We start from the raw sequence: 12,476 nt of genomic DNA, 5'->3' as shown, positions 1-12,476 counted from the left end.
ACCATTTCTCTCTTTTGTAAGTTTAAAAAATAATTTTCTTCCATGAAGATCCTAAATTAGAACAGCAACAAGCTCATGAACAAAGCAAAATCACAGCAGCAGCCTTTTTTAGCTCACAGTATGTGTCGAAAAGTAAATAAAGCTTTGTTGAAAATTTTATGACAAAAGCTAACATGGATGACAGGTATAAAGAGTTAAGGTTCGGACAGACACACAGGCACACACACACACAGAAGTGATTGCACAACCATGTCTTCCGCGTGGGGGATGGGCTAATAAATAAAGTATTAACAAATCTAGTACAAAAGTTGAAGTTCCTGTCTGTCTGTGTGTCGGCGGCCGTTTTCAGTGCTGCTTTTGCTTTTCTGGCCTGGGTTTGAGTCCAGACCCAGCTATAAACTGTCATCCCAGTGTTTTACAGACTGGGAGAATCATCAACGTGGGTACCGTCCCTCCGATGGACGTTAAACTGGGCGTCCCTTCACCGACGTTAGGTGGTGGACATTAAAGATCCCACGGTGTCCTTCACAAAGGGTTGGAAAGCTCTTGCCGTCACCCTGGGCAAATTACAAATTCCTGTCCAAAAGGCGGTCACACCTTGACGGTTTAGCCAGCGTATGCCGACTTATCAAAAATTTGTCTAAAACGCTGGTACATGTCAAATACGTTATGGGTTAGTTTTGTATACGTTAAGAGCACGCTGAAAAACACTGCCATACGTCGCAGTACACTGGCTTTCATCGTTGTACTTTTGGGTTGTCCTCAAATTTTAGCATGCTTGAAATTTTACGACATATGCCGGCGTATGACTCACACGTTCCGCTACGCTGGCCATAAGTAACGTCGAGGCACGTTACTTGTAAGTTACTCATAAGTCGAAACACGTCGAGGAAATGCTTAGCGTACCCGAAACTTATTTATAACGTATGAGTAACGTGGTGTAGGCACGTTACACGATCGTTGACACACGTCGAGGCACGTTATGCGATCGTTGACACATGTTGAGGCACGTTACTTGTAAGTTACTCATAAGTCGAAACACGTCGAGTTAATGCTTCGCGTACCCAAAAATTATTTCTAACCTATGAGTAACGTGCTTTGAACCTATGTGTAACGTACCCCCAACGCATATTGACGTATGTAGACGTATTTGATTGACATCTTTCGGACGATCACAGAACTTTCTGAACGTGTTTCTAATTTACAGCGACCATATAATGGAGTGTTGGCAGCGTTTTAAAAAATAAAAAATAACAACAATAACTTCCGATATTTCGTCACGTGCGTTACGTCACGTCCGATTGCCTCTTCAGTTTGCTCATATCTTATTCTTAGTTCCTCCTCTGTGAATATTTTCTGTTTGAGGATATTGTCACGTCGACGTCGAAACTTAAAACCAAATGTCCGATTATATTTTAAAATTTGTGATGGACTAAAAAAAAAAACAATATAAAAAACAACAACAACAACAACTTCAGATATTTCGTCACGTGTCTTCACGGAGCCAAGGAGGAAAAAAAAGTGCCTTGATGGAGAAAATAAGTTTCGGGTGTGCTAAACATTACCTCGACGTGTTTCGACTTGTGAGTAACTCACAAGGAACTTGTGTCGACGTGTGTCAACGATCGCATATCGTGCCTACAACTTATTCCCAGCGTAGCGGAACGTGTGAGCCATACGGCGAGTACGTGGTAAAATTTTCAGCATGCTTGAAATTTCACGACGTACGAGACGTACCACGAAATATGACAGCGTACTTCATCGTTTTTCAGCGTGCTCCTAACGTATACACTACTTACCCATAACGTATTCGACGTATGCCAGCTTGGTTCGGCAATTTTTTCATAGGTCGGCATACGCTGGCTAAATCGTCAAGGTGTGACTGTGTGGTTGACACTTTAAATTTACAGGCGGTAATGATTTAAATCTGCGTGCGGCAGATTTTTAACAGGCTACGCCACGAGTTTGTCGGCGATACGTGCCGCGCGCTATGCCTAAGTTAAACTATCGTTGGGCATAGGTTGTGAACGCCGACAACACGCTAAGCATTCATTGGTATAAGTTATCTATAAGACAACGAAACGTTCCGTGTACGTTACTAATATGTTATGCATTCGACCAACACGTTATGAATACGACCAAAACTTTAAAAAACATCAAAATTTCAGCGTACGCCAACGTTTTACATACATTTTTATACGTTGCCATTGCTGGCAAAATCGTCAAGTGTGACAGCGCCTTAACCTTTGTCGAATGTCACGCCTGACTAATCGGTTTGTGAAAGACTTGAGCCACACTTCCCCTGGCCAGCCCCCCGCAAGAACACGTGGAACTTCAAGCAAAGGATAACAAGATCTTTCATCGGCGATGACTCTTCAATCATGTAACGATGAGGAAGTGAGGACGAGCCGACGAGGGGTTTTGCTGTACTGCTTAAAAAAAACAAAAATTACAGGAAAAGTTTGGCCCATCAATGGACCCCGGGCTCTGAGCAACGACCCCCCCTCATTGGCCCTGATACCACCCACTATCAGTCCCAATCAATCAAATGCAATCACAGTCCCACTAGCTTCCATACAATCAGTAATGTTGACAATAACTGCTGCTAGGCCTATCTAGTTGTTGGCCACAGACATAGCGAGGCTGATTTGCCTTGCCGAATAAACCATGCAACTCATGCTCATAACGGCTGAATATGGATCATCATAGAAATTATGAATAATCACTACCGTACTCACTTGTGGAAGCTTAGTCCGTGTTACTTTGCCCCGGTTCGGTAGCTTGTGCAGTTCATCGCAAAACATTCTGCTCCATTGGCACAACGCGACATCTTGGAAGGCGCCGTCATCATACACACTCCAAGATCTTCTTCTTCTTCTTCTTCTTCTTCTTCTTTTGGCTGCTCCTGTTCGGGGTCGCCACAGTGGATCAACCGTCTCCATTTCGCTCTATCCTCCACATCTTCCATTAACACTCCAACCACCCGCATGTCCGCCCTCACCGCATCCATGAACCTCTTCTTTGGCCTTCCTCTTCTCCTCCTGCCTGGCGGCTCCATCCTCAGCATCCTTCTCCCAAGATACTCCGCTTCTCTCCTGTGCACATGTCCAAACCACTCCAAGATGGCCACCAGAAATTCTGTGTTAAACACTCACTAACTTTTTCGAAGTTACAAGAGCGTCGAGGGGTTGACATTCAAAGCCAACTCACATCTATCAGACCCGTTGACTCAGGAGCAACCTCGAGATCCCTCACATAAAAGATGGTGTTCTTCCCACCTTTGCAAAGCCAGGGCTACGAGAGAGGGAGAGAGAGATGAGAAGGAGTGGGTTGGACAATGGGGACTGATTGGTGCTCTGACTGGCCACGCTGCTTTTTCTAATCCGGGTGGCAGGGAAGAGTGGGGAAGATTTGGCCCCCAACAAGAGAATTGGTTGTTGCAGGTCCGTGAAAATAGGAGTTAGCTCGAGTTAGCATGTGGGGGTGAACCATGTATCCAAATTCCACAGGAAATTTGAAATACTGAGGAAGTACGGTTACAGTTAGTGAATTGTGAAGCCCTGAGTTGTTTGAACCATCGTTGAAGTTTTCTGCAGACAGAGACAAACTGATTCAGAATTGTCAACACTTGCAGAGCATTGATTGACAGCATTTCGAGAGATTATGCGAGTGTGATTTGACATTGAATGCTTGTATATCTATATGGGCTCATCCCAGGGGAAAAAATTCCTCGCAATGATTGACGTGTGCCTTTGCCCACACCTCGGGATGGTGCACTCCGTTCGAAGGCAAGCTTCAACAGCGTGTCGGATACCGCTACATGCTCCATCTTTGAGTCTCGGGACAATTTCATCGAGTGTCACAATCATGTTGAGTTTTCACTCATGTGGCGATGTCTACAGTGGTTGTGAAACGACTACCATCCGAACATCCCGCCGTGCCACAGTAGTCCGCCGAACACCGGACGCTGCTTCCATGTTTACGAGCCTTCAACAGCGTTGTCTTTCCTTTCACATTGATGCAGGACCACCGCCACAGCAGCTCATCGAACCACCTTGACCACCTGCAAAAGTTTGAATATTTCTTCTTCTTATCCCGATCTCAGTGCTGTTCTACTGAATCCGGTCCTGTCAATTCATCTACATCTTATAATCACACAGGACATTATTGAGCCGGCAGGCATTTGCAGGCCTGCCACCACACCAAGATAATGAAATGTTGTGTTTACGAGGTTGAAATTGTGACTCGATTCGGATTTTGTTGTGGGATTTTATATAATTAGCACAACGAACTCAGCTTATATATTGTGATCTGAAGTCCGCATGTCTATTTAGCCTCCGAATTGAGGTGACCATGAGACCAAATCAAAAGGTGGCCATATCTGTTCAACCGGCTTTGTGATCAGAGGTGCTACGGTTTCCCCACGCCCTCCTTAGATGGTGAGGCTCAGTTTTCGGAATGCCAGTGGGCGTTCGGACGCCCACTCACATATCTTACTTGTTTCGAACCCCGAGGCACTCGAGTGCAAGTGTAAAGGCAAAATTAGAAAAGCAAAAGCAAAGCAGAACAAGAGTGGGGTGCTAATATTCAACTGTGCTTTTTATTGAAGCTTCAAGCAGAAAGAGCAATTTCTGCTCCCAATATGTACATGAATGACAAAGTGGGTTGCTATTTCACGCAATGGCAAAAGCCAGTGCAAATACGCAGCCCAGAGGGTGAATTAATAATAAAACCATGAAGCTCTCGTAAGGTTCTCTCTGCACTCAATAATCCATCATTTAAAATACAACAAAATTGCGCCTTTCCAATAACCGATAAATAATCGATAAATTATTCATAAATAAGTCATTAATATACATCGTCAAATCGCTATGAGGATGGCTCGTGTTTGTGCACCGTGCTTTTTCTCTTCAAGCAATCATCTTGGACTCCATCTCTGTTTTAATATTTAAGCTTTACAAGAAGAGTTCTCTAAATCTCTATGCTCTAAATATCTACGTTGAATAAAAAAGTGAAAAAGATTTTTGACAGTGCGGGACTGGTATTATCTATCATATAGCACTCTTCTTCACACATAGCCAACTGCCCTTCATTCTCCCTTTGCCAAAAATCTCTTCCCAGTGACAACCTTCCCGACTGATATGCAGAGCAAATGGAAAGGAATAATAATTTATTTCTAGACACCATCCTATATCTGCGCCCTGAATAGCTCCGCCGCTTTACGCATCGCGGGGCACAGTGCAATGGAATTGGAGGGAATCGAACTGCAGAACCTCCCACCCGACATCCCGCATCATGCCCACTAACAAATGAAACCTTGGTAACAAGCATCCTTCCTTTAAAAATAAGAATCTAATGTTACTAAGTATATAGAAATACCTTCTCATTATATCGTTTTTTTTTATTTTTTTTTATTTTTTAATTTATTCGATCATAAACTGGGAATTGCAGCCAGCCCGTTAAACCGGAACTGCGCCCGGCTCATAAAGCGGAACTGCGCCCAGTCCATAAACCGGAACTGTGTCTGGCTCATAAACCGGAACTGTGTCCGGTCCATAAACCGGAACTGCGCCCAGCTCATAAAGCGGAACGGCACCCGGTCCATAAACTGGAACTGTGTCCGGTCCATAAACCGGAACTGTGTCCGGCTCATAAACCGGAACTGTGTCCGGTCCATAAACCGGAACTGTGTCCGGTCCATAAACCGGAACTGTGTCCGGTCCATAAACCGGAACTGTGTCCGGTCCATAAACCGGAACTGTGTCCGGCCCATAAACCGGAACTGTGTCCGGTCCATAAACCGGAACTGTGTCCGGCCCATAAACCAGAACTGTGTCCGGTCCATAAACCGGAACTGTGTCCGGCTCATAAACCGGAACTGTGTCCGGTCCATAAAAATCGGAAACTGCACCCAGCTCATAAACCAGGAACTGTGCCCATTAAGTAAGCTGAGAACTATAAATCAGGAGCATTGTCCAGCCTGAAAGCTGGGAACTGTACCAAGCTTGTAAACCAGGAACTGTAAACCCGGAACAGTACCCATCCCGTAAACTGGGAACAGTACCCAGCCCGTAAACTGGGAACAGTACCCAGCCCCTAAACTGGGAACAGTACCCAGCCCGTAAACTGGGAACAGCATCCAGCCCGTAAACTGGGAACAGCATCCAGCCCGTAAACTGGGAACAGTACCCATCCCGTAAACTGGGAACAGTACCCAGCCCGTAAACTGGGAACAGTACCCAGCCCGTAAACTGGGAACAGTACCCAGCCCCTAAACTGGGAACAGTACCCAGCCCGTAAACTGGGAACAGTACCCAGCCCGTAAACTGGGAACAGCATCCAGCCCGTAAACTGGGAACAGTACCCAGCCCGTAAACTGGGAACAGCATCCAGCCCGTAAACTGGGAACAGCATCCAGCCCGTAAACTGGGAACAGTACCCATCCCGTAAACTGGGAACAGCATCCAGCCCGTAAACTGGGAACAGTACCCATCCCGTAAACTGGGAACAGCATCCAGCCCGTAAACTGGGAACAGCATCCAGCCCGTACACTAGCAGATTGAGACACCACTTTGGTGGCCCCTTGTTCATTGGTGCTGTCATGCTGTATGGGCCTTGACTGTCATACCGATCTGATTCTTCTTCATCACTCAAGTGCTCGCAATTCAAACACTTACTTTTACTAAAGTTTATTTTAAATATAAAAGCAAGGTCACGTACCGTAGTCTCCTTTTCAGTAAAACGCGACGCTGCGAAGCGAACTCTCCGATTCACTTGCTCGCTTGGAGCGAGAACGCACAGGCTTGGAATGTAAGATCATCCATCTTCTCATGAGTGGCATTTAACAAACCATGAGAATCTCCCCCACCCCTTACATGTTACATAATTTTGCTTCTGAAGTACTGGGCACTAGCTAGCTAGCGCCACGGAGCTCGAGAAGCGAAAAAGTTTTCTTTTTTCTGTACAACTATAGCCTACGGTATGAAAAAAACGTTTGGTCCTTTGGTCCCTCACACATCTATATATATAACGGAATGCCGAATCAATTTTATCCTTTTAATATTTCTAATCTCTTTTTTTTTAATTACTTTTATTTTTTTATGCAAATCTTATACCGCGGGCGTTAGGCTTACCGTGAGCCTTGAAGATAAGTTTGTGTCGCGTTTTCACGTCGGAAGTTTGCAAGAGCTCATTTGCTCTCCCAGGTAATCAACTCATTCTTAGAGAGAGATACACACACACATACACACACACACACACACACACACACACACACACACACACACCTTTTGTCTAGGCTCTCTTTCTTTTTGCATCCCCCCTGGGAAGAACTGAGAAAGGCAGCAAGGAAAGCAGCCCGACTCGAAAATCTCTCAGCTTTTTGACTGTGTTCGCCCTTTCTCCAACACTTGCTCTACCTCTCTGCTTCTATACTGTAGGTATCACTCACTCATTTCACTCAATCCCATTGCACTCCCGTAATTCCCATCCTCACACTCGATCACCAACATCTCCCCACGCCTAAGAAACGTTGCAGAAAGAAGCAGTGATATGTAAAACGCAATGAATTTTTTTTTTTTTGCTGTTGTTGCCTCTGTGGCTGTTGCTGTTTTTGTTGGTGTTGTTTTTGTTGTCACCGATCTCCTCTTCATTAGCGCCCAGCGCCATCACTTGCACGAGGAGGCGCCTGCCAGTAAGATCTGTCACCCTGGTGGGGAGAGGATGGAGGTAAGGTTGGAGGGGTGGCAGTGTGGGGGGTCAGTAGATGATATCACAGAAAACCATGAAAATGGACATGAAATAACTAAACTAAAAATAAAAAACCCAAAAACTTGGGAACAAGGGTAGGTGAAGACAGATAGTAAATGGAAGGACGTCACAAACTGCAATTGTTTAATGATTATGTTTGAATCGGACAGATGTATAATATGCAAGGCACTCGGTGATGTATTTGATGGAATGAGAACACTGTATTGACATTATGGTAGAAAAGTATTGGGGTCTTGCAACATATCACCAGTCAGGAAAGAGGAGGTGAGAACACTGAACCACTGACAACAAAACGAGGTTGTGAGCTAAAGGAACTTCAAATAAATCATCGACGTTCCATATATAAAACCAGACTATGGTAAAGTCCACATCTACTTTTGAAATGACATTAGAACTTACATCGCTAGGTTCCAGCAATTCCCCCTGACCCAAAATAGCTGATGTCTATCGTGGAGAAAACTGCTTTTGCGTCTGAAAAGGAAAGTCTACAATAGGTGTGTTCTCCAAACAATGCAGGATGGCAGAGAAACATGGTCTTTTAAGAAAGAAGATAGGGCAAAAAATTGATCACCAACGGAAAGAGAGCTGTGGAAGGTTGCCGGCTTGGCATAACCAGGAGGGACGAGAAGAGAAACAAATGGATCAGACCGAAAACAAAATTCCTTGACATTCCCGGTCACATTCAAAAAAACTGAAATGGAAATGGGCTGGACACATTGCAAGGAGAACGGACAACAGGAGGCCAACAACAACAACAACAACAACACCAACAACAACCTAGAGAAGGCCCTGGAAGAATCGGGAGACCAAAGATCACATGTAGATGTGAAATTTAAATTGTTTTACTGTCCTGAAATAGCAATGAACAGAACAGAACAGAACAGAGTGAACCGCTTTGAGGGAGACCATCATCCTGCACTGGACTAAATAGGCTGGCTAAGTCAAGCCACTTAGTGTGCCGAGTACAGCGTACCCGTTGTACCCGACGTTCATGATCTGTGAAGCATGCACACTAAAACGATGACGAGCGGTACCTCTAAATTGAAGGAAATACTTGGCCAGCTGCATTATTTGGCAGCAAATTCTCGGAAGTTATTATTATTTTTCCATGAAACCCCAACCCAGAGGACAACAGGTAACCGGGGTTTAGTCACAGACGATCATTGGTGGGAGGGATGTCAAAGTTCCCAGTGCATGAATATAATCGACCACAATGAGTGGACTGGTCTCACAGGTCAACTAAACCAGGTAAGATAGACAGATTACTTCTTCCCCATTGGTCACTCACGAGCCAGGTAAGTTTTTCCTGACAATCTCCCTGGATTTGTTTAGTTTCCATAAGTTGAGAATCCAAAACCTTAACATTGCCACCGTCAGCAATATTTGAACCCACAACCTCTGAAATGCCAGTCAAGGGTCCCCACCACTCGGCCCCATCACAAGCAATATTCTACGAACAAACACGTAACCTCCAAACTGGTTGTTTGGTTGAGTGGTTGAAGACTTCCCTATCACCATTGACTGGTCTGGGATTGATTCCCATGGCTGTTGATTCTCATCAAACAGACATTCAGAAACTGTGGTGAGTATGCCAAACACCCCTCAATCCTCCACACGATGCCAACGTGAACACGAAAGCACCTCAAAATACAAAGCCCAGCCACGTCTGCTTTTCACTGAAAACTAAAGTTGAAAAAAAACAGCTAAAAAAAAAAATAATAATAATTTCACATTTATACATTGAATTCATTTGTTCTCCATATTCTCATAATAAAGGTTTGTTGAAGATTTTATGACAAAAGCTCAGATGGTAAAAAAGTTATGGCATGGACAGACACACTGAAGCTCATCGGTAAATAAATAAATAAACACGGAAGCGATTTAAAAACCCGGGGCATCTCGTGTTTCATGACTCGCTATCATTATGTACCATTGTCATGATCACTCTGTGGTTACCGAAGAAACCCAGACAATTTGATGACAAAAGCTCAAATAACTAAAAAGTTATGGCCTGGACACTCACAAAACTTTATCAATAATCATTCTCGCAGGGCAAACCAAAAGTAAAAGGACAACAGTGAATGCCGATTCATATTTTGAAATACTCGTGGGCACTTCTCGGCCCATCATCGCTGGGCAATGTGCTGCGGCCCAGCCTTGGAAAAGCACTTTATAATTTTTGAAAGAAATTTGATTTCACAACATATCGTACTCCATACCTATATATATATTGTTGCGGACCGGGGTCTGGTAGAGAAAGACCGCTAGGTGGGGGAAGTTACGTCGACTCCCACCGGACTCCCCAGAATTGTAGGCCGTTCCGTGACGGATAATTCCGTGACGCGGCGGGTCGCTTAACTGACCGTGGACGCCAATACCTCAACCGCGTGGCATAGGGTCCTCCTGTCTAGAATCAAGTTACCTAATTAACCACGCGGTTTAAACTACCGGGGAACCACGCCCTCGGTACGCCTTGCCAGAACCGGGTCACTCCACCAACTACGGTAGAGTACCAACTACCAACTCCGGATCAGATGCAGCCGAGCGGAACTGCCAAGGACGTACCGGCTAGAATGAACAGATTATTATCGGGGATAAAGACCCGGCTAAACTCAGATCCGAACCATGCTGGACCAATGGAGGAAAAGACAAAGACGAACTGGGAACATTTCTACAATAATTTATTTACACTAAGGTGAGGAAAATCATGTGGCACAGGAACAGGTTTATTGGTGTGTTATGCAGGGGACAGAAGAGAGATGTGTGGTGCGACAATTATGCAAGCAACTTACAAAAGAGGACGCAGAGCAGACTTGTCGCGAGAATAATACAGGCAAGAATTACAGTAATCAAAAACTTATACAATTTACTTAAAGGACAGGCGCCACACACTCAGACAAAATAAACCCCATTAAAAGAAAAGGGGACCTTTCGCATTTCGGAAGGGAGGGAGTTGAGGTTGCAGTTCTCGGTACCTGAGAGATTCGGGGGGGAGGGATGCTCCGTGGTGCGGCACCTGACAGTTTGAGTTGGTCAGCCACAACCGTACGTGTGGAGTTCGTGTCCGTGAAGGAGCTTGAGTGGAGAGCGCGGGCCGCCAAGGTGAGACGTGGGTAGACACTTTGCAACAATGCCAACGAACCCACCGAACTCTCTGACCACCAAAGAACCAACGACCTTCCTTCTTTCTTTCTCAAGACCCTTCCACCAACTCAACCCCCCCCCCCCCACAAAACGAACCCTCAAATCCAACTACGAACTCCAAGCACTCAACCCTCCTCTGAGGATCGCTTTGTACTTTATAGATCCCCTGGGCGGGGAGGGGCCTTGGCGAAGCTGACGTCGTCATCCGTCCCGATTGGACAGGGCCTTCGTGGGGTCTGCCCTTTCTGGGAGGGATTTCGGCCAGGCCGGCAAGCCCGCCCACTCCACGTGTGTAAGGACCCACCTCGAAGGAACTACTGCAAGATTTTGCCTCTAAAAAACGAGTCTCTGGTTAGGCGAGTAGGCGGTGAAGCGCTTGTCCAGCCCAAACGAGAGTATCAAGCAAGAGGAAGGTACTGCGGCTCCAAAAACAGGGGAAATAAAATAAAAGGGAAGAAATGATTTATAATCCAAACTAAAAAAACCCATCGCAACGCACCCCAGTGTCTTCCCACTACACACAAGGGAGGAATCTATCTGCACATATACTAATGGCTTAACGAACTTCGGGACAACTGTATGTTTGTATGCATACGGTTCCCAGAACCGTAACAAATATATATATATATATATATATATATATATATATATATATATATATATATATATATATATATCCATACTGTATATATACAGTCCGTCTGACCTCTCTCCTTTGTGTGTGGGGTAACAAAGGCTATGTGGCCACGGCCTCAAACGGGGGAATGGGGGGGCTGGTGTTGAGTAAATTCTCTTTGTAAATGTGTACCGTGTAGCACCACCTTGTGGTGGTGGCAGAGGGTACTTTTTTAGCCTGGGCAATGGTGAGGTTAAAGCACTCTTCGCACGGGTAAATTTATCCTCCCCTTCCCTTCCCTTCCCTTCCCCCACCAAAAAAAAAACAAAAAATGAATGGGCCTGTCAAAGCTCCTCATCGTGAGATTTCTAGCGGAGACCTCAGGAAGAGTGGGGGGTGGGGAATGAAGGGAGTGGGACATGAGGATGGGGATGGGGGTGGGGGTGGGGGTTATGACACTCTATGCATGGGTAAATGTCCTCCTTTCCTTCTCACTCAAAATTTTTGGCAAACAGGATGATTAATTGGTCCGTCAGCGAATTGACGGCAGGCTTTGCTCGTCATAACAAAATGAAGATGATTTGTAATACCAGCTACTACCAACAGTGGTGCTATTTCCACCAAACGTTAATTTTGGGGTTTCGGTGACATCCACGCTTGCTCCATTGTAGTTAGATTTCCTTGTGTCTCAGTCTCTGGACACTATGGAGCTGTGCTGTGGTTGGGATTTTGGAGACGCATTCATGTACCTACCTACTAAGCGTTGATTAATTATGCATCCCTCTCTTGCTTTGGCAACGCTGCATGCAGTTCTGGCCTCAAGGGTACATTGATTTTGTCCATGACAACATTTGCAAGCAAGGTTATGTGTGAACTTGCACGTGACCTAACATGGCCTTTTCCATGTTTGCTCGTTTCAGCATTTGCTATGATCTCTCTGGTGCCA

The 12,476-nt window shown here is 45.2% G+C and overlaps 1 protein-coding gene across 18 annotated transcripts in view; it reads right to left on the bottom strand.

The window, feature by feature from the left end:
* Window positions 1-4,556: 4,556 nt before the first annotated feature.
* The window catches only part of LOC147022305 (CUGBP Elav-like family member 4), a 552,060-nt gene continuing 544,140 nt past the window's right edge, over window positions 4,557-12,476 (bottom strand). For all 18 annotated transcript variants that reach the window (XM_085893037.1, XM_085893038.1, XM_085893040.1 and 15 more), the window contains one exon: window positions 4,557-7,708. The gene's annotated coding sequence lies outside the window, so the exon portion shown is untranslated. The remainder of the gene's footprint in view (window positions 7,709-12,476) is intronic.

This window comes from Eptatretus burgeri, chromosome 8 (assembly GCF_056783735.1).
Source record: "Eptatretus burgeri isolate ZD-2024b chromosome 8, Ebu_testis_v1, whole genome shotgun sequence".
NCBI classification, from domain to species: domain Eukaryota; kingdom Metazoa; phylum Chordata; class Myxini; order Myxiniformes; family Myxinidae; genus Eptatretus; species Eptatretus burgeri.
Note: the sequence above shows the minus strand (reverse complement) of the source record. Positions and strands in the feature narration are given on the sequence as shown.